Source organism: Zootoca vivipara, chromosome 9 (assembly GCF_965207765.1).
Source record: "Zootoca vivipara chromosome 9, rZooViv2.hap1.1, whole genome shotgun sequence".
Classification (NCBI taxonomy): domain Eukaryota; kingdom Metazoa; phylum Chordata; class Lepidosauria; order Squamata; family Lacertidae; genus Zootoca; species Zootoca vivipara.
Window position 1 is genome coordinate 33,563,975 of NC_142592.1, and position 24,895 is coordinate 33,588,869.

At 47.6% G+C, this 24,895-nt stretch overlaps 2 non-coding genes across 2 annotated transcripts; both read right to left on the reverse strand.

Moving 5' to 3' along the window:
- Positions 1-16,845: 16,845 nt before the first annotated feature.
- TRNAW-CCA (transfer RNA tryptophan (anticodon CCA)) lies at positions 16,846-16,917 on the reverse strand. The gene has a single exon. It is a non-coding gene; the product is annotated as a tRNA-Trp (tRNA).
- Positions 16,918-18,222: 1,305 nt separating this feature from the next.
- TRNAW-CCA (transfer RNA tryptophan (anticodon CCA)) lies at positions 18,223-18,294 on the reverse strand. Its single transcript has one exon. It is a non-coding gene; the product is annotated as a tRNA-Trp (tRNA).
- Positions 18,295-24,895: the final 6,601 nt, after the last annotated feature.

Consider the following 24,895-nt stretch of genomic DNA (forward strand, 5'->3'; position numbering starts at 1 on the left):
CTCAAACTGCAGAGGTGCTGATATCATGGGCCCCTCTGATGCTGAAACTCCCAAAGAATTAGAGATATCAATGGCTGGTTCTGAAGATAAATTCTTCTCCTATTTTAAGATATCCTCTGAATCCACAGTCTCTTCCACTGAGGATGAGGGAGTCTGAGCCCTGGGTTATGATGACAGCATAAAAAGCATAAAACATGTATTGTAAGGGTAGCATATATATCTATGCTTGCTCCTCATGCACCTTATGCTAGCGATGTGCTAAAACCTGTCCTAAAGTTTCTTAAACATTTTCTTCCTCTGCAAAAGATGCCCCCATTTTTTCTGCCTCATTTGCAAGACACTTTAGAATTTCATAAGAATTTCAGTGGGTACGGGGTTGGGTTTTCCTTATCATTGTTCTTCCCTCTACATATTTCTGCACTGTTCTGCAACCTCCCTGCACTTCCAGATCTGAAAAAGCTCCAAGGGTTATCTCATGAACTCTTTCCTTGGGCTTGAACTGGGGCATTGGAAGTCAAGGTGACTGGCTGCCAAGTGCCTGAGATAGATGTACTCTCTGATTTAGTGTTAGGGAAAGTTGTTCCTTTAAGGTGTGCCAATTCTTTGCTTTTTAAAGAAATCGGTATTTGAAATAAATAAATAACAGTAAACAGCTGCCAGTCACACAGTAAGCAGTCACATGCTTATGGCAATGCCCAGTTGAGGACATCATGGGTTTTTTTCAGGAAATGTGGGCAATGGAGAGCCTGCTTGGGCAACTGTTGTCATTCATCTTTCTCTTTTGCTCCAAGTGTGGTGACTGCTACACTTCCAATAAAAATGAAAAGGACCCACCAGTGGTGCCCCATGGCCCAAGAGGGTGCCATTCTAGCCATGGAGTGGCTGGCCAGATATAGCTGTTGGTGGCAGAGATACGAGTGGTTGTCAGTGTAGTGGAGATTTCAGCATTGTGATAGTTGAGGTCCAAGCTGGCTACGATTGATTAATTCGCTGCCCTCCCAATCCACCACCTGAGGCAAGAGCAGTGACACCAACTTACCCCTGTGACCATTGGTGCCCAGCGCCGCACGCCATCACTGGGGCACATGTGTACGCCATGTGTATGGCATGTGGCATGTGTGCTATGTAACCACACATACCCCTGTGCGCACATGCTACATTATCAGGCCCCCTGGCGTGCTGATGTCACTCTCACACATAGTGGGGCGGGCAGAAAAAGCCACGTGCTCACCGGGGGCATGATGACATAGCACATGTGCACCCCACAGTGTGTACCCATGGCCACACCACACTTTGTGGGTGTCTCACCCCCTCATTTAAAATGCTGTGGAAGCCAGGGCACCCATTGCCACGGGGACTCAGCACCTATGGGCAAGAGGCTGAATGTGCCTGATGGCAAAGCTGGCCTTTTTCCAGTACAAGCCTATTTCTGTAATCTTAGGGGGTGTTTTTTGATCGGAAGGTCGGCGGTTCAAATCCCCATGACGGGGTGAACTCCTGTTTCTCGGTCCCAGTTCCTGCCAACCTAGCAGTTCAAAAGCACGCCAAAGTGCAAGTAGATAAATAGTTACCGCTCCGGCGGGAAGGTAAACGGTGTTTCCTTGCACTGCTCTGGTTCGCCAGAAGTCTTACTAGCCACATGACCTGGCAAAACTGTCTGCGGACAAACATCGGCTCCCTCGGCCAGTAAAGCAAGATGAGCACCGCAACCTCAGAGTCGTTTGTGACTAGACTTAACTATTAGGGGTACTTTACCTTTTTTTTATTTCATGGGAAATATTTACTTTTGTGAGTGGGTATTTAAGGAGACTGAAAAGTAGGGAAATCTTGTTTTAAATAATAAAGGATCTTTATAAAGAGTAAAACCAGAATTTTTAATGCAAGATAATCATTTGAATTTCATATGTGACATTCATAGAGTTACATGTACCAGATTATTACAAAGGCCAACACATTTTCATTAGAACACAATGGAAGTCTTGAACGCTGACTACTTACGTAATTGTATATTCCTTCTTAGCAGATGTTTAACTGTAGGAGAACTTCTTTTATTACACTCTTTCCTTTGCTACATCATTGCTTTTTATATACATGTCTGCAGCTTTAATCTAAAAATCAACTGCCACTTACATGGTTATCATCATGTGTTGTTTGGTCCTGAGCAAATTTGGGCTGGTCATTCTCTCACAAGCTATCACAGATTTTTAATGTTTTATTTTTAATGTTTTATTGCTACATTATATTCCCATTAAAATAAAAAGAATGATATCTAGTTCCACAGGACTAAACAATAAATCATGCTTAAGCTGGAAGTATCAGTCACAAATGAATCAACAACAAATAACAACTGCTTTTGTATTTTGTGAAGAACATAGTTTTTCTATCCATTTTTGTTGTACAACTTCTTACGTCTCTTTTAATTCATCCTTGTACCTATTTAAATAGTTTGCTTCCAGTACTGAATAAACTTATTTCACTCTTCTAATGAGGTTGTTGTTGTTGTTGTTTTGTCATTCAAGCCCTCCATTTGTGTGTGTAATATTTAGGGTTTTTTTTAACAAAACTCAATGTGATGGCTTATGTTTTAGTATTCTATGCCAACTCATACCTTCCAATTTTCTATAAAATGTTCATTCTTCTTTGTTGGTGTTTTCAATTTTTGGCTACTAATATCTGAGCTGAAACTATCTCACAGAATTACGGAAGGGCTGTGGCTCAGATCATCAACCTTCTATGCCAAAGGTCCCAGGTTCAATGCAGGGCCTCCTTGTAGGACTGAGAGTTCTGCCTGAAACCCTGGGCAGCCACTGCCAGTCAGTGTAGACAATACTGAGTAGAACCAATGGTTCAGTATAAGGTAATTTCCTATGTTCCTGTACTGTTTATCTCCTCTCAGAATAAAACTGGGGGTTTGTACCGTTTATCTGCTCTCAGTATAAAACTGGGGGTAGAGATAATATGCTGCCTTTAGCTCCTTGAGGAAGTTGAGCTACAAAGGACACCGAGAGACTCTATTCATGGCAGAACAAAATGTTCTAAAGAACTAGTTAGGAGTATCTTTAGTAATTTCCACCATCCCTTAATACAGACTATACTATCTTGGCCTGGTGGGAGTTGTAGTTCAAAACATCTGGCGGGCACAGCTTTAGCGATCCCTGGGTGGCAATACTTCCACAGTAAGTCATTTTTTTAATTGCTAGTCTTTTGGTAATCCTATTACTTATGCAATCCATGAATTGTCCTTAAACATTGGATGAAAAGCCAGAGGTTATCTGTCCTTGCCATGCTGGTATCTTCAGTCATTAAAAATAGGAATGCCACTGAATCATCCAGCTTTTTTAAAAAAGAAAGAAGTGTGTCACACTTCACTGAAAATAGAATTTCAATTAGAACTGTAGATTTTATCATTCAAATAGAATTTCTCACACATGAACTCCTTAAACCTAACGTTGTCACCACCCCAGTTAAAACTGGCATTTGACCTGACTGTCACAGAAGGACAGCGTTAATAAACTCTGTAGAAATCGATCACCTTCAAGGAGCCTGCGGAGGACAGTTTTTCCTAAAGCTGAGTATCACTGACCAGGATTGCTTGGTTGTTTCTGTTTTTTTGTCACACCACTTGTGGGTGCTCTTTGGCGCAGGACACCATCACTGGTTCATTTTCTGATATCAAGAGGGAACATCAGTGAGAGCTGCCCATAATTTGCTTGAATGTCTACCATTATGACAGGGCTTGTTTTTTATTGCAAAAATCTCCCTCAGGAATCTCCTTCAGATTGCCCAGGTTCTGCCTTTTAATCAAGCCAAGCACTCTGATAGGAAGAAGATTTGGACAAACATTACCGGCGAAGATTTGGACAATCTTAGCTGCGAAGTGTCAGTTGGCTCCAGAACTTCTCCCACCCTGAGCTCCCTCAGTTAAACCTTCTTTTGCAGGTTAACCTTTTCTCCACAGGTACGCGGGCGCTGCTACGTCATGGTCACTGTTGAAGGGCCGGAAAGGAATTTTCCTGCATTGGCAGGTTTTGCCTTCCCCATAGCAAAACATCACAACTTTGGTGGTTTCAGGCCTTGGGCAGAAACCTTCACTCTATCTTCCTAAATGGGGGGGGAGTGTGAAGTGGTGACCCATGCCCCCCTTGCAGCATTGATCCCAGGGTTCCCTGTTAAAAGGGTCTTGAGGGGAGGCATTGGCCATATGCCAAGAGGTTGTCATTGCTCTCCCTGGTGACGGGGACGAAACAGGGGGGGGCGGGCTCTCTGCTTGAACATATGTTCTCCAGAGCCAGCCCAATCCCCACACATTCTGGATAATCCTGATGTCTCCCAGATCCCCGGCCGGTGACTGGGAAGGATAAACTCCTAGTGGCTGAGTCAAGGTCTCCCTACATCTGAAACTTAATAAAGTTGCGGCCAATTTTAATCCCATAGCATGTTGTCTTGAGTCATTATTCCACTCAGGAGTTGCCTGGAGTTGGGGGGGGGGGACTCTGCCTGTCCATACAATGTTCCCTGCCAGAACTGAACCAATCCCTATCTGACAAGCTGTGCTCCACTAGGCATGCAGCTGCCAGTCAGATACAGTCATTTAAATATTGAGGCACTGTTAAGCGTGAAGCGATAAATTGGATTTAGGAAAGATATCGTGACATCTCCAATAGGAATTGGGAAATTCTACTAAAGTATTTAAAGTGTTCACAAGGCATTTAAACTGATGAGCAAATATAGCTAGGCAGGAAGAAGACAGTTGCCTAGCAAGTACAGTAACAAGTAATCCTTTTTTTGGAGTACATGGGTTGAAACAGTTCTTACTCTTGCCATAAGTATCTGTAAAAACAAGATGCTAAATGTGGTCTTGATCTAGAGGCCAAATAGGGTTCTTCTTATGATGCAGAGATACACCCTTTGGGAATTTTTGCTGGTTTGGCCTTTTTTCAGTCTCAAGAGACCATAGGAGCCAACCCAATAAAGTATTTGAGGAGGCTGGGCTCCCTCAAAGTTAATGGGCATTGCCATTCAAATGGTGTGCATCTCATGTGATCAATTTTGCAGGTTGGGGCTTACCTGCCCCCCCCCCAATATTTTATTGAAGTTGGCAGCCCTGCAAGAGATCAGAAAAGAATATTGGGGGGCGGATAGCTCTGGCACAATGCAAACCATCACTGGTTCATTTTCTGATATCAAGAGGGAACATCAGTGAGAGCTGCCCAGAATTTGCTTGAATGTCTACCATTATGACAGGGCTTGTTTTTTATTGCAAAAATCTCCCTCAGGAATCTCCTTCAGATTGCCCAGGTTCTGCCTTTTAATCAAGCCAAGCACTCTGATAGGAAGAAGATTTGGACAATCATTACCGGTGAAGATTTGGACAATCTTAGCTGTGAAGTGTCAGTTGGCTCCAGAACTTCTCCCACCCTGACCTCCCTCAGTTAAACCTTCTTTTGCAGGTTGACCTCTTCTCCACAATTACACGGGCGCTGCTACATCATGGTCACTGTTGAAGGGCCGGAAAGGAATTTTCCTGCATTGGCAGGTTTTGCCTTCCCCATAGCAAAACATCACAACTTTGGTGGTTTCAGGCCTTGGACAGAAACCTTCAGTCTATCTTCCTAAATGGGGGGGGGGGCGTGAAGCAGTGACCCATGCCCCCCCTTACAGCGTTGATCCCAGAGTTCCCTGTTAAAGGGGTCTTGAGGGGAGGCATTGGCCATATGCCGAGAGGTTGTCATTGAATGTAGAATTTGCATTATACTTCTTATATAGTCAATGCAGGGAGTGCTCAGTTGTAGAGCATCTGGATCAATTGTACAGCATCTTCACATAGGGCTGGAAGAGATTCTTTTCTGAAACCCTGGAGACCTGATGCCTTTCGGTGTGTGGACAATATTGAGCTAGATGGACCACAGTCTGTTTCGTTATAATGCAGCTTCATTTGTTCCTATGGCACCCCAGACACCCCAGAGAAAGCGTTTTTTGCAAAAAATAGCAGCCAGGTTTTGCTACAGTATTACTTTTACCATCTACTACTTAATGTCTGCCATATTATCAGCCATGTCTCCTGGCACTAAGCAGGCGACTACTCAAAACACGTGGCTGCAGACTCCCAGCATCATGTTAGGCTTTGAGACAAGGGTTAAATTCGATCTTTTTCAGATGCTGGGGAGCAAAATGCCAAAAAACCACTTCCGCTTACACGGAGGTGGGGTTGTGGGCTTGGCCCGACGGAACTCTCGCGATGGGGCTGAGATTCAGCCCTCTCGCGAGGAGGGGAATCCCCGCCACGTCATAAGCAGGCTGGCCAATCGGGTCAGCCGGGGCGGGGCTTCCTTCCATTTAAACTGGGACGGGGCGGGAACGCATCCTCTTTCGCCCCGGATCCCACAGCGATTAGTTCAGCTCTTGCTTTGCCTTCGTTGCTTCTTTGCTTCGTTGCCTGGCTGCCTTGTTTTTTCGTTTGCCTTCCTTTTAGGTTCGTCACTTCGGAGCCTCGATCCCCCCCCACGCAGCGCCGATCAGCTGGGAAGCGGCTTGGGAGCGCGCTCGCCTCCTCGATCGTCCCTCGTCTGCCGCGGCCGGCTCCCCCCCCACGCAGCGCCGATCAGCTGGGAAGCGGCTTGCGAGTGCGCTCACCTCCTCTCCGTGCGGCCGAGTTCCCAGCCTCTGGCAGCCCCCGCGTTAGTGCGAGCTGAGTCTCCAGCCGCCCGCAAGCCCCCGCGTTTCTGGCGGCGTTCCCGGGCCTCTCCTGCGGTGCCTGTTAGTGGAGGAAGCGCCTGGGGCTACGTCTTCTCGGAGCGCCCCTTGTCTATCGGCCAGCAGTTTGAGCCACCGCGCCCTGCTGCGTCGCATTGCGCTCCCCCCCGCTGCACTTCCAGCCCTCGATCCTTCTTTCAGCGGTCCAGCAAGGGAGTTCCATCGCCTGCAGGGTCGAGGCGGCCGCCTCCCCCACCCGTGCTCCGCCAGCGGCGCCGGAATCCTCGGGGGCTACTTCGGCAGAGGGGTGAGCTAGCCCGCGCGCGGGCCTATTGCATACCTTTGGGATTTAATAATTAGGGAATTAATATTTAGTAATAGAAACACCCCCGTGGTCGTGTGGGCGGGCTGAGGCAGCGCTGGGTGCCATTTTAAGTGTGGCCACGTGTCCCTGCTGCGGTAGCCATTTTGAGTGTGCCATTTCCAGCGGCCGCCATTTGGAGAGTGGCCACGTGTCCCGGCAGTGGTAGCCATTTTGAGTGGGTCATTTCCAGCGGCCGCCATTTTGAGAGTGGCCACGTGTCCCGGCAGTGGTAGCCATTTTGAGTGGGTCATTTCCAGCGGCCGCCATTTTGAGAGTGGCCACGTGTCCCAGCAGTGGTAGCCATTTTGAGTGGGTCATTTCCAGCGGCCGCCATTTTGAGAGTGGCCACGTGTGCCGGCTGCACCCGCCATTTTGAGAGGGTCTCTTTAGCGGCAAGCTTGGCGCATATCTTGTTGGCTCCTTTGCTGTCTGTTTCCAAGCAGAGCCTTGCTTCTGTGGTGCTCGGTCAGTGCTTACGAATTGAATTGCTAGGTTTACCCAAAGTTATTGGTGCTTCAGTTACCGTTTGATTTAATTACTTGGTTTTCTGGTTTCTGGTTTTATCTATCAATTATTGTTTAACCAGCTTATCTCTATTAATCGGGAATTTGGTTGATTGTATTAATTGGCTTAATAATATAATACCCTGCATTGTTGGTGGACCTTGCTAAATATCTGGGCCTTGTTTAAACGTTATTGGGGGTTGCATTGGCATTAATCAGCGCACGTAGTAAGTAATACCTATTGGTTTAGCCTAGTTATATATTCTTTATCTGCTGCTGTTGGAAGGGAGCTAGCTAGCTTTGGGCGGGCGTTGCTGCGCACATACGTATAGCGCTTTAGTTAGGCCCCCTATAGCTCGCAGGACCATGGCTGGCCGCAGCCTGCGCAACAAATCTAAGGGTGCAGCCCCCCAAGCCAACACTGACCTCGCGGCTGCGGGCCCTGCCCCGGCTTTCAACCCCGAGGCCTTGGCCCAGGTGGCTTCTAATTTGCAGAATATCTGTAATCAGCTAGGTCCATTGTGCAGTACTTTGGCCCCGTTGTGCGTCTCTCTCGCCTCTGCGAAACGGGCGTCACAAAATAGTGTTGCCAGCTCCCAGGCCTGTGTCCTCGAGACTCCTCTGGAAAATAGTCAGGCATCTAGCTCCTCTAATTTCTCCCTTCTTAGTTCTCAGACTAGCAGTGGGGGAACTCCTGGCCCCATGCTTACCAGCACGCAGCAGGACGATGGCGCCCGCCCGGGCACATCGGCGTCCTTCACGAATAATTTTTCCCAACTTAGTTCTCAGGCCAGTAGTGGGGATGCTATCAGCGGGTCTGCCGTCTTGTTCCCTAGTCAGCGGCAGGACGCGGAAGCGCGAGGAGGCACATCGGCCTCCTGCATGTCTAACCCTCATCAGGTCCAGGCGGCAGCTGCTTCCTTCTTGCCTAACCCTCTTCAAGTTCAGTCTTCAGCACAGCCTTCTCAGCAGGCTTTGGGAGCCTCCTTCATGACTAGCCCGCATCAGATCCAGCCCCTAGTGCAGCCTTCTCAACAGGTTAGTGGTGTCTCGCAGGGTTCATCTTCCTTCATCCATAACTCTCAGCAGGTTGCCAACGCGGCGCAGGCAGCGCGAGCAGGCGCTCACATCTCCCACCAAGGTTCACGTGACTCCTCTCAGGACTTGGGTCACCCCCCACCGTCCCCCCTCCTGTCTGCTCAGTCTGTTTCAGATCTCCTCAGGTCTCAGGCGGCTGCGGGTTCAAGCTCGGCTCCAGAGGCCATCGGCACGGGGCCCGGGCCCGCCAGTGTGGCCCCAGCCTCCGAAGAAGGACATCAAGGCGGGAAGGCGAAGAAGAAGACCGACAAGCGGAAGCGCAGCAGGAAGGATGACTCCGATGATGAATCTGGTACGTCTTCCGACTCAGACGCGGACATCCCCATGGAGGACTATTGGGGGGTGGCTGAGGATCAGATGGGCCTCCCGGCCTGGGTGCATAGGAGGAGGGCTAGCTCCCATCGGAAGTCCTTTAATGGTACGCTAGAGTGTCGGGGAGGTGCTGTGGTTCCTGAAGTAAAAGTCTCCACCTGTGCAGACACTGATATAGTGCTGGGGTCCCACCTTTCAAACCGTAAGCGGGAAAAAATACTGAACGGGGACTTCATAGATGTCTTCACTCTCCTGCCCTTGTCGCACATGTTAGGCAAAGGGGAGAAGAGGAAGCAGTATGGCAGGCGCAAGTTTAGAACCCCGCGCGCTGAGCGTACTTTTGACAATTGGCACGAGGGCATACATATTTGGGTGGCTGTGATTTCGGCAGCGTACCCCAAGAGGGCCATGCATTTGATGGCTTACATAGCGGATGTCAGGTTGGCCTATTCGATGGCTGGGGAGGCGGCGGCACTAAACTATGATGAAGATTTTCGTAGAAACGCCTCTCAAAACTCAAAGACTCGCTGGGACCAGAGGAATCAGCATTTCTGGAGCAACCACGTGGTCCCCTATGTTGAAAAGAAGCAGGCGGAGCCACAAAAGTCTCTCAGGTTGGAACCCAGGAAGGACCCGCGCCGTAGGGTCTGCTGGGAATTTAACAGGGGCCTTTGTCAGAGGCCCAATTGTAAGTACGCGCATGAGTGCGACAAGTGTCTTGGACAGCACCCTGGGGTATCTTGCTTCAAGGGGAGGCAGCCCTTTCGGGGTGGAAGAGGCGGCGGCTCCAACCAGGGTTCCAGGAACCCTCAAGGAGGTGCGCAAGCCCCCGGCCAAAATAGATACTAACACATCCCTAACGATAGCACGCTCCCCCATAAAGCTTTCCCCCCTGCGTTCACTCTTAGACCTCTACCCCAACAGCAGTGCGTCCACCTACATCTGGGAAGGTTTCTCTCAAGGCTTCAGAATCCCGGTGCTTTCCCCGCCTTTGTCGGGCGACCCGCCCAACCAAAAGTCTCTGCGGGAGAGGCCAGACATAGCGGTTAAGAAAATCAATAAGGAAATAGCTGCTGGTCGGGTGGCGGGCCCCTCGAAGCACCACCCATCCCCGGACTCCACATTTCCCCTCTAGGTATCGTCCCAAAAAAGGCACCGGGTGAATTCAGACTCATTCACAACCTCTCTTTCCCTATTGGTAAATCGGTAAACGATGGAATCCCGCAGGAGCTTTGTACCGTGAAATACGCTTCCTTTGACCAGGCCGTTAAGTTGGTAAGACAATTTGGGAAAGGGGCCTTGATGGCCAAATGCGATATAGAGTCGGCATTTCGCCTTCTGCCAGTGCACCCTCAGGACTTCAAATGGTTGGGCTTCAGGTTTGAGGGTGCGTACTTCATAGACAAAGCCATGCCCATGGGCTGTTCGGTGGCGTGCGCAGCATTTGAGGCTTTCAGCACGTTTCTGGACTGGGCCCTCCGCTTTAGAACAGGATTAGTGGGCGTCACACATTACTTAGACGACTTCCTCTTCGTGGGAAAGGGAAATAACACGGACTGCGCAGGCCTTATGCAGGCCTTCGCTGCCCTTACTCAGGAACTTGGGGTGCCCCTGGCGGCCGATAAAACCGAAGGGCCCGTGGTTAGATTAACTTATTTAGGGATAGAGTTGGACACCGTGGTGCAAACATCACGACTACCCATGGATAAGCTCACTGCTCTTAAGGAACTAATCTCGCAGCTCATCCTCCTCAAAAAGGTTACCCTTAAACAAATTCAATCCCTGCTTGGCCATCTTAACTTCGCATGCAGGGTCATTTCGCCGGGACGCCCTTTCTGCCGTCGTCTAGCCAGGCTGACTGTGGGTCTCAAGCGGCCATACCATAGAGTCCGCTTGCCCAAGGGGGTAAGAGCCGACCTGGAGGCCTGGCTGACCTTTCTTGACCATTTCAACGGGGTGTCACTTTGGCAGGACAATCTGAGTTTGAGTTCTGATTTCCAGGTGCAGTCGGACGCAGCAGGCTCCCTGGGTTTTGGTGTTTACTTTAAGGGCAGATGGTGCGCTCAGCCCTGGCCAGCAAGTTGGCATGACTCAGACATCACACGTGATCTAACTTTCTTAGAATTCTTTCCAATAGTCGCCGCGGTGCACTTGTGGGCTGAGGAATTCAGGAACCGCCGGGTCTGCTTTAGGACCGACAACCAGGCGGTGGTTAGTGTCCTTTCACGGCAATCATCCCGTTCCAACAGAGTCTCTGCCCTTCTTCGGGCTTTTGTGCTGCGCAGCTTACAATTGAACATGCAATTCACAGCAAAGTTCGTTCCAGGGGTAAATAACGATATCGCGGATGCATTGTCTCGTTTCCAGATGGACCGCTTCCGCTCGCTGGCACCGGAGGCACAGCAGTTGCCAGAGCCATTCCCGGAGTCCCTATGGAGCCTTGGGAGCGAGAAATCTTGAAGGGAGTATTTGCGTCTGTTGCCCCCTCCACGTTGAGCTCATATAGGCGCGCGTGGAACGAATTTTTAAGTTTCAGACGTAAAGGTCCCGTTCCCGCACCGCTTGACCCCCCTTCAGAAAGGGAGGTCATGCAATATGTGGTTCACCTCAGGGATCTGGGTCGTGCAGCGAAAACGCTTAATTTGCACACAGCAGCCATATCATTCTTTTGCAAATCACTATACTCCAGGGACCCCTGCGATAATTTCCATCTTCGCAGGGCCATGGAAGGATGGCGTAGGTTGCAACCGCCGGCTCGCGACTCAAGAAGGCCCATCACGTTTGATCTGCTGTGTCAAATTCACACCCACCTGCGCGTCCTCTGCTGGTCCGACTACGAATCTAGTCTCTTTGCAGCAGCCTTTTCCTTAGCATTTTTTGGAGCCCTAAGGGTCGGAGAAGTAGTGTGCGAAGACCACCCCAATGGTCTCTCCCGGGGGATCAGGATGCAGGATGTGTCCTTGTCCAATTCCTTAGCGGTCGTGCAAATTCGACGATCAAAGACTGACCAGCGGGGACTGGGTGCCACCATTCGCCTACCAGCAACTGGCAGTCACGGCCCATGCCCGGTGCTAGATCTAAGGCGTTTCCTTTCCCTGAGGCCAGCTGGCACTGACCCTCTGTTGGTTCACGAAGACAAGTCTAAACTCACGCGTGCCCAGTTCACTCGGGTTCTACGTAAAGCCATAGCTGCTTGTGGCCTGGAACCCAGCCAATTCTCCGCCCATTCCTTTCGTATTGGGGCAGCCACCTCCGCTATGCACATGGGTTTGTCGTCCGAAAGGATTCAGGAGCTGGGGAGGTGGAAATCTAACGCTTACAAGGGCTACCTGCGCCCCACCCCTTAGCCTTTCCCCAATCTGATCCCCGCCTGTCATTTTCCTTTTCAGGTGGGCACCACATCTCGGTGTGGATAGCGGGTCACAGCATCATCCATTGGGCCCAGAAAAGGGCAGTTGAAACGGGTCTGGGGAACGGTCTGGGCCTCCCAGAACATGTGAAAGTGTCGTGGATTTCCCGGAGGGGGATGCGTTGGAGCGAACTCTTACCAGCAATCCAAGCCAGGGCTGCTTCAGTTGGGGCCCCCCACGCGCTGGTCATACAGCTGGGGGAGAATGATTTGGCGTACAGGAACGCCGTGGACTTGAAATTGAGCATTTTTGAGGACTTTGATAAGTTGCTGGCTTCCTTCCCTGGGATGACGCTGTTGTGGTCCTGCCTGTTGCAGAGGCGTGTTTGGCGTGACTGCCACTGCCCTAGAGCTTTGAACAAATCCAGGAGGCTTCTGAATTCGTTTGTGATGCGCAGGGTGCTGGACCTTAACGGTCAGATTATTGATCACCCAGAATTGAAACGCACTGAAGCAGCCCTTTATCGGGAGGATGGGGTACATTTATCACCACTGGGAAACGATATTTGGTTGGGGGACCTAGTCAGGGGATTGGAGCGTTGGTTACGGGTGTGAGGGTATTGGCGGCGAGCCTTTGGGGCTCGATTGGCGGTTAGGCATTGGAAATTTGCATAAGAGAATTGGGGGGGCAGATTGCGTCATCCTCTGCCCGCAATTTGGAGATTTAACCCCGTTAAAGGGGTTCCGGGGGCGGTTGCTTTGTCCTGGGCCTACGGAGGTCAGGGCCTGATGGCACCCCCCAACGGTGGCCACAGGAGGTGTCTCAGTGGATTTACATCATTGGGGCTCCTTTCTGGTGGTTAATTTCTCCCAGACTGTAACACACGGGTTACAGTCGGATATAGTCGGTTAGGTTCCAATGCCTAAGCCAATACCGCTCAACATCCGAAACCAATAAAGTTGTGGCCCTTTCGCCCACTTAAATCTAATTCACTGCGTCCTGCGTTTTATTTCTTCTGTGTTTTATTTCCTGGGGAGGGAGGGACATTGCTACACAAAACCACTTCCGCTTACACGGAGGTGGGGTTGTGGGCTTGGCCCGACGGAACTCTCGCGATGGGGCTGAGATTCAGCCCTCTCGCGAGGAGGGGAATCCCCGCCACGTCATAAGCAGGCTGGCCAATCGGGTCAGCCGGGGCGGGGCTTCCTTCCATTTAAACTGGGACGGGGCGGGAACGCATCCTCTTTCGCCCCGGATCCCACAGCGATTAGTTCACCCACCCTCCCGCCCTTTAGGCTAGGCAGGTCAGGCAGGTTAGGCCGACGCTGCTGTGGATTTCGGTCGGTCGCCTCGGTTGGCCGGGGGGCCGGGTAGGACTTTTTCCACTTGGGCTAGCCAAACTGGTTTTTTCGCCTACCTCATGGCAATTCGTCACAACTTGGTTTTGCGGTTAGGCATTGGAAATTTGCATAAGAGAATTGGGGGGGGGCAGATTGCGTCATCCTCTGCCCGCAATTTGGAGATTTAACCCCGTTAAAGGGGTTCCGGGGGCGGTTGCTTTGTCCTGGGCCTACGGAGGTCAGGGCCTGATGGCACCCCCCAACGGTGGCCACAGGAGGTGTCTCAGTGGATTTACATCATTGGGGCTCCTTTCTGGTGGTTAATTTCTCCCAGACTGTAACACACGGGTTACAGTCGGATATAGTCGGTTAGGTTCCAATGCCTAAGCCAATACCGCTCAACATCCGAAACCAATAAAGTTGTGGCCCTTTCGCCCACTTAAATCTAATTCACTGCGTCCTGCGTTTTATTTCTCCTGTGTTTTATTTCCTGGGGAGGGAGGGACATTGCTACACAACACAATCCTGAATTACAGCACCAAGTAAAACTGCACCGTGCCTCGAAGCCAAAAGTGAAAGCTCACCACGGAATATGTTTTGTTGTGAAACGTATTCCTCCTATTGAGCTGAGTCCATTAAAGACTGCATTAGGCCATAAACAGATTATATGCAATGTTTGTTTATGTAACACAAATGCTTTAACAACCCCACTTAGCATATTATTGTAATGTGATAAGCAGAGTAACCCCTTTTAAGACCTCTTTGTTCCATAAAACAGGCTTCCATATTCGGTCTTCCATATTCCATCTTCCTAAATGGGGGGGGGCGTGAAGCAGTGACCCATGCCCCCCCCTTGCAGCGTTGATCCCAGAGTTCCCTGTTAAAGGGGTCTTGAGGGGAGGCATTGGCCATATGCCGAGAGGTTGTCATTGCTCTCCCTGGTGACGGGGACGAAACGGGGGGGTGGGCTCTCTGCTTGAACATATGTTCTCCAGAGCCAGCCCAATCCCCACACATTCTGGATAACCCTGATGTCTCCCAGATCCCTGGCCGGGGACTGGGAAGGATAAACGCCCAGTGGCTGAGCCAAGGTCTCCCTACATCTGAAACTTAATAAAGTTGTGGTCAATATTAATCCCATAGCATGTTGTCTTGAGTCATTATTCCACTCAGGAGTTGCCTGGAGTTGGGGGGACTTCGCCTGTCCATACAATGTTCCCTGCCAGAACTGAACCAATCCCTATCTGACAAGCTGTGCTCCACTAGGCATGCAGCTGCCAGTCAGATACAGTCATTTAAATATTGAGGCACTATTAAGCGTGAAGCAACTAATTGGATTTAGGAAAGATATCATGACATCTCCAATAGGAATTGGGAAATTCTACTAAAGTATTTAAAGTGTTCACAAGGCATTTAAACTGATGAGCAAATATAGCTAGGCAGGAAGAAGATAGTTGCCTAGCAAGTACAGTAACAAGTAATCCTTTTTTGGAGTACCTGGGTTGAAACAGCTCTTACTCTTGCCATAAGTATCTGTAAAAAACAAGATGCTGGTCTAAATGTGGTCTTGATCTAGTAGGCCAAATAAAGGTAAAGGGTAAAGGGGCCCCTGACCATCAGGTCCAGTCGTGTCCGACTCTGGGGTTGCGGCGCTCATCTCGCTCTATAGGCCGAGGGAGCCAGCGTTTGTCCGCAGACAGCTTCCAGGTCATGTGGCCAGCATGACAAAGCTGCTTCTGGTGAACCAGAGCAGCGCACGATAAATAGGGAGCAGTCCCTATTTATCTACTTGCACTTTGATGTGCTTTCAAACTGCTAGGTGGGCAGGAGCTGGGACCAAGCAACAGGAGCTCACCCCATTGCAGGGATTCAAACCACCAACCATTCTGATCAGCAAGCCCTAGACTCTGTGGTTTAACCCACAGCGCCACCTGGGTCCCTCCTCTAGAGCAGTGTTTCTCAACCTTTTTTGGGCCACGGCACACTTGTTCCGTGAAAAAAATCACGAGGCACACCACCATTAAAAAAGTTAAAAAATTTAACTCTGTGCCGCCCTATATTATAATTATGACTGTAAGAAACACTTGCCAAATATTGCTTTCCGGCGGGTTAGTGTTGTGTATTGGCGGCCGCCAGGCTCGTTTGCACTGAGCTTTGGGAAAGAGGAGGAGAAATATTGCTTTCCGACGGGTCAGTGGTGTGTATTGGCGGCCGCCAGGCACGTGACAATGCAAATCGCCCTTCTCGTCGCCGCACGTCGCGGCACACCAGCCAGCGTCTCGCGGCACACTAGTGTGCCGCGGAACAGTGGTTGAGAAACACTGCTCTAGAGTAACATATCCTACTCCAAAAGAGTCAAATTTCCCAAGTTTTTGTGTGCTTGCATGAACTAGGAATGTCCTGCTTCTGGGACATAGAAGTCAACACACAGGATAGAAGAGTCCAGTGAGAGGGGCACTAAAGTAGTAGCAGGCCTTGAGGTCTCAAATTCTAGTGGTGCAGTGCCAAAACATGGCACTCCCTGCCTCCCAACTTTCATTTTACATCATAGTTGTGACGCCCCCTGCTGTGCTCATGAGGCTCTGTGCCCAGTGAGACAAAACCAGTTGCACTTCCTTAAATCTGCCTCTGACCAAAGGTTTCTCATCTGGCTTTGGAACAGAAAGTTGCATGCCAGTATGGACAGATGTGCCCATTTTAGTTCCCCTGTTTTCTCCTTTTCCCAATCTTAGTTCAATTGTCCCCATTTCTGCATTAGTTTGTGTTATGTTTTTTAAAAAGGAAAATCCATATAATTTTTGAGAATCATTTTTCTATGGCATTTTACCTAAAATATGTATCTTTGCAAGTATGTTTCCATAATAATCTGCATTCTTACAAACTTTAAAAAAAAATAAACTTGAAGAGTTGCATCACAACATTCAGAGAAGTGCAAGTTTCAAATGATAGCTTTGTTATGGTTTTCACATTCATTTGGAAATTGCAAATTATTTGAAAGTGAACTGAATGATTTCTTTATCCCACCCCTATTTGCAAGTTCTAATCCTACCTGGCCTGTAAGATGTGCTGCTGTCTTTTGCACTATGCTAAAGCGTCATGGGCCATGCCCTTAGCTGCATCTCATCTGAGACAGTGGGTGGGCAGAAAAAGTAAACACAGTGGGTGGGCAGAAAAAGTAAAAGTGCTGACCCTGGTGTGATTCGAACACACAGCCTTCTGATCTGGAGTCAGACGCGCTACCATTGTGCCACAAGGTCGGTTGTGCCAGTTTTAGACTGTTCCTTCAAGGCACCGGATGCCTCCAGTCAGAGGAAGGAAAAGCTTTCACATCCGGCTTGGGTAAGGATTGACATATTTTTCCATTTCAGTGTCCTCATTTTCTCATCTTAAGTTCAGTTGACCCCCCTTTCTGCAACAGATTGTGTATTCTCTCCATCATCTGCATTTCAACTGGCCCTGAATGGGTGGAGGAAGCAAAAGTAAGAATGCTGACCGTGATGTGATTCAAACACACAGCCTTTTGATCTGGTGTCAGACACAAGGTTGTGCCACAAGGTCACTGCTATTCTGACCTGAATGCATGACTGAAGATAGTGGGGGGGGTGTCTACTGCAGGCGAGAAAAGGCAGTGTTTTGGCAAATTTGAAACAGGGATCTTTAACGCAATCAAAAGCACTTTAGATCAATAGCTGGCAGCAGACAGAGTGGTAGATTCACAGTGGCTAAAAACTGCAAAAATAATATTAATAAAAAAGGCAGAAGCACAATTATACTCCATCCACTCACAAACAAGCCCTAGCTCAGCAAATGGTGTCAAATACACATAGCCACAAAAGGTCCCTTTTTCCTGAAACAGGCAACAAACATCTGCTGAATTCTGCACCAATTGACCAGTATTTGCTGTGCTTGTGCATACAATGTAAGGTTCATTTCTACTGTGCTGACATCATGGCAGAGGGGTGACTGTGCTCGCAAGAGAGGCTGTAGTACAAAGAATCCTGTATCAGGAGGCTGCGGGTTTGAGTCCTGCTCTGCTTTGTGTTGTGGGCTGTTGTCTTTATGCACTGAGCCAAGAAATGGTGTGAGATAAAATGATTAAGTTTTCATTTTAATGAGAACCTGTTTAATTTGGGCACCTCAGACTAGTATATGAAGTGAAACACAGCTGTCATTGAAAGTGCAGACTTTGAATTTTGTGAAGCAGTTCTTTAACCTAAACATGTATACAAAAAAGCTTGTATTAGGGAAAAGTGCACACAAAAATATTGATGAAACTAATGAACATAAGAGCATTAAATAAGGGAAGATTGCTAGCAAAAATGCAAATCTTAGGGGAAATGCACACAAAAATTGATACTGTACAGATTTTCACTTTTTTTTAAAAAAAGTTTACAAACCAGTGGGGAAAATGGAGTGACTTGAACTTAAGGTTGAGGCAATAAAGCCCAAAGAAAAACCAAAATGGACAGATTCACCCCTTCCTAGAGCTGAGGCCACATGACTATTCCCTTGCCATCCTCTTAACTGGAAATAGAGGAAGAGCAGAACAAAAGTCAGAATCCTGACCCTGGTGTGATTTGAACACACAGCCTTCTGATCTGGAGTCAGACGCGCTACCATTGCGCCACAAGGTCAGAGACACTTTTAGGCTGTAACTTTGGTGGAAGGTACTTATGTGGATGTCCACAACCATTAATTGTCAAGCCATAAAAGGCACTGGTTTGAGGGAATTAACAGTAGGGAAGTGTACTGAGCTATTTAAATAATGCAGGTTTGCATTGTGCCAGAGCTATCCCCCCCCCAATATTCTTTTCTGGTCTCTTGCAGGGCTGCCAACTTCAATAAAATATTGGGGGGGCAGGTAAGCCCCAACCTGCAAAATTGATCACATGAGATGCACACCATTTGAATGGCAATGCCCATTAACTTTGTGGGAGCCCAGCCTCCTCAAATACTTTATTGGGTTGGCTCCTATGGTCTCTTGAGACTGAAAAAAGGCCAAACCAGCAAAAATTCCCAAAGGGTGTATCTCTGCATCATAAGAAGAACCCTATTTGGGATGCAGGTGGCGCTGTGGGATAAACCACAGAACCTAGGGCTTGCTGATCAGAAGGTCGGCAGTTCGAATCCCTGCAACGGGGTGAGCTCCTGTTGCTCGGTCCCAGCTCCTGCCCACCTAGCAGTTCGAAAGCACATCAAAGTGCAAGTAGATAAATAGGGACCGCTCTGGCGGGAAGGTAAACGACGTTTCCTTCCTCGGCCACAACCCCAGAGTCAGACACGACTGGACCTGATGGTCAGGGGCCCCTTTACCTTTTTTATGTTACTCTAGCAGAACTAAAACTTAGTTATTCAATGCCTTGCAGTCTAGAATATCCACTGCACCTCATGGTCCCCTGCTGCCAACCCACTCAAGGCAGTGTCATTTCTGGCCCTGCAACTGATGGTAGCAGACAGCCCTAGGAGTACCGTACCTTCCACCAGAGTTTAAAACTGTCAATGACCTTGTGGCGCAATGGCAGCACGTCTGACTCCAGATCAGAAGGTTGTGTGTTCAAATCACAATAGGGTCAGCATTCTGACTTTTTCTGTCCCCTTTGCAAGTTGAGATGTAGACTCTCAGGTGGCTGTGAAGCCTTGAATCGGCGAGAAATCGAGCAGCTAAAGGCTCAATCCAGCCAGTCTGAAATCAGGTGTGGTATCCTTTTCACCACTGTCTCTCGTGCTGAAAAAAAGACTCCTTCTACCTCTGGATACCAAGTGATAGACCGGCTTAATCATCAAAACTTCTATGTGACTTACATAAAATGTATGCAGAAAAATCATTAATAACATTCAATATTAAGAACAAGTTAGCTTAATTCTTTTTCAAAATAAAACCAGCCATTCTACAGATATACATTACAAAATAAAATAGCATATTAAAATGTATGTCAAATGTGCATGTCTGGATAGACTTGCTTAAACAAAAACAGTATTTGGCAGGTACGGAAAACCATACAGTGAAGGCAACTGCCTGACATCAATCTTTTCTATTTTGCAGTAGAAGTAATGCAAAAACCATGCACAACAACTGATTTCCCACTTGTTCTATAAATTTCACTTGTTCTCAGAAAAAATATCTCTCCCCCCCCCTTCTTTGTTTAGAATATAGATCTTCTGGAGATATGGGAGTGGTGGAGAGGATTGGAAACTGAAGCATGTATCACACTGCTTTGTCAATCACATTTAACCAGCAGTACTGGAAGGAAATCTCTTTCCCTCAATCAATCCACTGCAGGCAAGTAGACAGGACTCATTACTGTGCAAATAAGCCTGCCAGCTGGTTTGTGCCTTCGCTTGCCTGGAGGTTACAGGTGCTAGTTAAACTTGTGGCTGGCAGGGGATCAGTGAGGGGATGAACCATCTTCAAAGGCCAAGGTGGACAATGAGATGCCCACTTTAAAATTTAATAATGCTAAATAAAGGTATCTCAGGTGGCTCACCAAGCAACCTTTACTTTCACCGCATTGACAAAACCCTCTTAAAATACAGAATGAAAGACTCCTTAATTTAAAATGGCAGTGAATTTAAAACTAGGAATGATGGGAGGGGTCCTAAGTGGGATCATCTTAATGGATGGTCCTGGTTGTGGGCAGGCCCTGAAGCCACTCCCCCACACCCTGGCATGGGAGGAGTCATTACCATCATGCCAGGGTGGCACCACAATTACCCAGGGCCAGTTGCCCAATCAATTTGAAGGGTAATTGTGAGTAAGATTTTAAAAGCAGCAGCGCGACGCGTGCCAAGCACGGACTGGAGCGTCTTTACTCAGGAGTAGCCGCAAAGATTGCCAGGTTGCTGTCGGGGAGTTGTTGTGGCTACTCCCGAGTAAAGACGCTCCAGTCCGTTGTGTCTTTAAAGGTTGTATTGTGCATACTATTTACAGTGCAGAGATAGCAGAAAACATGACCTCCTAGTCACTCTCAGAACCCGGCAATGGCGCCCGTCTGCTTCGGGGCCAGCATAATAACCTGGGCACCCTGAAATGCCGCCCCCTCGCCCTGCATTTGGGCGCGTGCCTCAATTCGGGCGCCGGAAGGAGCGGTGCCCCTTCTTCCCTTTGCCGGCTGGAGCAGTGCCTGGGCTCCGACGCCTCCCTGAGCCGTCCCTCCTCCCCTAGTTGGTCAGAGTGGTGCAGGGGCTCTGATACATCGCTGAGCCTTTCCTCCACCGTCTGTTCCCCAGAGCGTCGCCAGGGCTCAGATGCCTCACTGAGCCTTCTCTCCTCCATTCCACTTCCCCCTGAGCCGCTGCTAGCACTGTCGCTGGGCGAAGTGTTGGTCAGGATGATGGGGGGAGGCTCCCTGTATGGAGTCCCCCTGACAGGAATGCATGAAATAAGGTATCAGAAAATATGCCTGGAGGTATCTTCAAGACTGACACACGTATGAATACATAAACTTTCATTGACTACAAAGAATACGGTGAGCATGTGCGGTTTAATAACTCTTGGAAAAATGGAAACAAGCTACCTTATTAAATCCGCAAACAAAAATAGCTTCAACCAGAGTGATGCATAAAAGTCTATGTTTTTCTAGGTATGCCAACCCTGAAACATAGCGCAGCACCAGTCTTAATCTAGTCTGATTATTGCTTGTTTTACCGGTGCTTAAATCCTATTTGCGGGTTCAGGCATCATGCTCCCCAGACTCCAACCTGCAGACAAATAAAGGACCACATAGACTGGTTTAGATCAAAACAGGCCACAACTTTATTGAATACAGGTGAAAGAGGTTTGGCTTGGGCATTGAGCAATCAAAATACTTCTGGCCTGCCCACCAGACGGGGGCGTTCCTCAGACTTACAGCAAATAGGGTGACCCCCCACAGGGACCACCATCTGGGGGAGAGACCTTGGTCCTGGCCCCGTGGACATGACCACACACCCCAGATCCCTTTAATGGGATACCCCAGTGTTTGGAGGGGCAGGCAGAGACTAAAACCTCCCCTCCATCCAAGACAAAGGATTTCCCCAATGCCCAACCCAGTCCATCAGCACATGATTTTGATTTTAAAAAGGAATTATCTTAGGCCTGTAAGCCACTAGGGGTGAGTGTACTGTAAACAGCAGAACTATATACTTTCATTTCATTTCACTTTTTTACAGCCTATTTTTTTAAAATGTAAATCAGTAAGGAATCAATGTTCCGTTGCAGCTGTTCACATCTGAGATCCAGACAAATCTGGGGGTGGAGGGCAACAACAGGAAAAGAGAGAAGGCCCTGATTTCAATGCAAATTTAAGGGCATTAATCATCCCTCTTGCTTGTAAAAGCTTTTTTGTAAACACAGCTTATGAGTATTATGCATGGTGTCCTGAGAGAAAAGGGAAAACTGAAAGCAAATTTCAGGAAGAAATATGCAAGTATAATTGGAGGCAGAATCAGAGAAAATGTCAAAGGAAAGGAGAGGAGCCTTGGGGGAGAGCTAGTGCAGTGGGCTGGCTAAAATGATGGGCTAGGACTTGGGAAAACACAACTGAAATCCCAATTCAGCTATGAAGCTTATTAGGTGACCTTGGGCTAGGGTCATTCTGAAGATAAAAATAGAAGCAATCTATTATTCTTGTAGTTACTGTAGTTATATTTATGAATCACCTTTTACATAAGTGGTATTAGGGGAGGGGTAGCACCTCTGATGGGGGACACATTGTGCTCCTTCTGGGGTAGTTTATCCACCCTTGATCCCCACTATGCACTCAGCTCTCACTTGTGGTTCAAAGAAGCTGTCAGCATGCGATAGCACCCACACCCCAGAAACTGGCCAGCTAAACTAAGTGAGGGTACCCAATGGGTAAGAAACCCTCAGTGAATTAGGGCACAGCAGAAGAACTGACCTCAGAAATTGAGCTAAGCAAGCAAGGGCCGACTCTGCAGCTGGGAGCTGTCTGTCCGAGTTTAGAGAAGACAGCCTGGCCCCCCTCCTTCCCAGGCAAGACACTGTTAGCTCCCAAGGAGAGGTAGAGCTGGGAGTTGGCCAAAGCATTGCCAGGCAACCAGCAGATAAGCCAGAATCGGAAGCTGTGTCTTCTGGGGAAGAGACAGGCCAGCTGTGCAGTCCCAGAATGAGGAGGTTAGAGAACCTCAGAAAGCAAAAGAAGAGAAGGAGAAGAAAGGCGGGATTTTGGTGTCCTTCCTGTTGGAGGAAGGATGATGAGTCAGATGAACAACTAAGGTTAATGAAAGCAGGTGGAACGCCAGGCTCTGGGTGTGTTTTTCTTGTAAATAAACTTACATAAAACTGACGGAGAGTCCTTGCTGCTTATTAGGCTGCTTATTAGGCTGCCAGAGATAGTTAAAGTAAGACCATCAGTAAAACCTGGTTGGGACAAAGAAATATATGTCTCAAGATATACAGGAATACCATTGAAACAGCTAAAATACTTTCCAAAACAGTACAAGCTGAAAATAGGCTTTTTATATATATAAAAATGAATATTTCAGCCTGAGACTTTTCCTGGAAAGTAGAATTCATGGGTAGTTGTCATATTTCAGCAGGAATGCTGTTCCACAAAATGGGGAAAGCCAGCTGGAGTTCCTCAGAAGAAATGTGGGATATAGTTTGGATTGTCTGCTATTTTATTTTTTGTTGTAAGGTGGGGTGTATTTTTAGGATGCTATTTTAACTGAATGTGATGTAAGCAGTCCTAGATCTTTTTTTTTTTAATTTAAAGATTATTTTTATTTATTGGGGCCTGATGTAGGGTAAGATGACATAAAGACAGCAGGTGGGATGAAGGAGCTCAGGTTAGCGTGACAAACTATGGCCCTTAGTTCATTTGAGTGCAATAGTCTTGAGTTTTTTATTGAACACATTTTGTATAGAACTTCACAAATACTCCTGATCATAGAAACGATTAAATACTGAAAGTCAAAAATATGAAATGAATCTGGACATCAAAGGTCAGGTATTGTCAAATAAGTTTAGCTGACAAATGTCAGGTGTCAATGATCAGCTATCAAATATTGGATAACAAAGGCTGCCAAGCATCAAATGCCAAATCTTGTATGTTGGATGTCTCAGATACGAGACTGGGTAACTTGAATATTGTTAGATTATTCAGAACCTCTGTCCATAACGGAGGCTTGAAGTGTATTGCTTTGTTGTTCTTCTTTAAGGGTATATATAGGGAGTCAAAGCCAGTAGGTTAGGATGACTTCATTGTCTTTGAAATCAGCTGTTTTCCATTTCAGAAGTGTTTGTCTTTAAATGGTTTATTATTGCAGAACTTCTATATTTTCCACAATATGCTAGGTTATTGCTGAAAAAATGTGCTTGGCTAAAACTGTAACACAGCATGACAGAATTACCTCTAAAGAAAGTATAGTCATCTTTATTTAATTGTCATAAAGAACACTGTGTTGCAATGCAACACAACAATTCACAACACAACACAGAGGTGGGGAGGGGGAGAGAGAGGGAGATTTCCTTAACTCAGTTTCTTTTGAATTGGTTATATTTGGTTTTGAGATAAAAATTATAAACACTGCAACCTTAGACACATCCAGTGTTTCTTTTCTTTAAAAAATGTTTAGGGGTACTCTCATTTTCCTATTCATATTGAAATACTGCCCCTCAATGAGGCCAAACTTAGATTCACAAAATGTTTAGGGATATGCGTACCCCTACATACCCCCAGAAAAAAAAAGCACCGGACACATCTATTCAGAATTAAGTCCCATTGAGTTTGTGGGCTCATTCCTATGTATGTAGGTTTGGGATTACAATAAATGTTTTCTCTCTCACACAACCCACTTTCTCTGTGCCTCTTCACTAAAACACACCAATTTTGCTGTAGTGGAAGTTCAACACTTATTTTAAGCCGACGACAGCTTTAAAGAGATTAATCTCTCTAATTCCTCTTCATTGCAGTTACCTTTAATTAGTTTTGTTTTGCCTATTTAACCAATTACTGCTCTACAGTCGTGGCATGTCATCAATGACCGTGCAGCTGCATATCACATGGTCTGGCTGTGCTGTACTCCTTGCTGGGTATATCAGTGGGCAGATGATTCTGTGGGGCATCATTTTCTTATTTACACACTGGTATTTTTATCACCCATTTCCCTACTCCACACGTAGCCTTAATATGTGCAATATGGGCCAAGGCTGTCATGCACCACTTCAGTTTGTCATTTTCACATCTCCCTCTCTCTCTCTCTCTCTCTCTCTCTCTCTCTCTCTCTCTCTCTCTC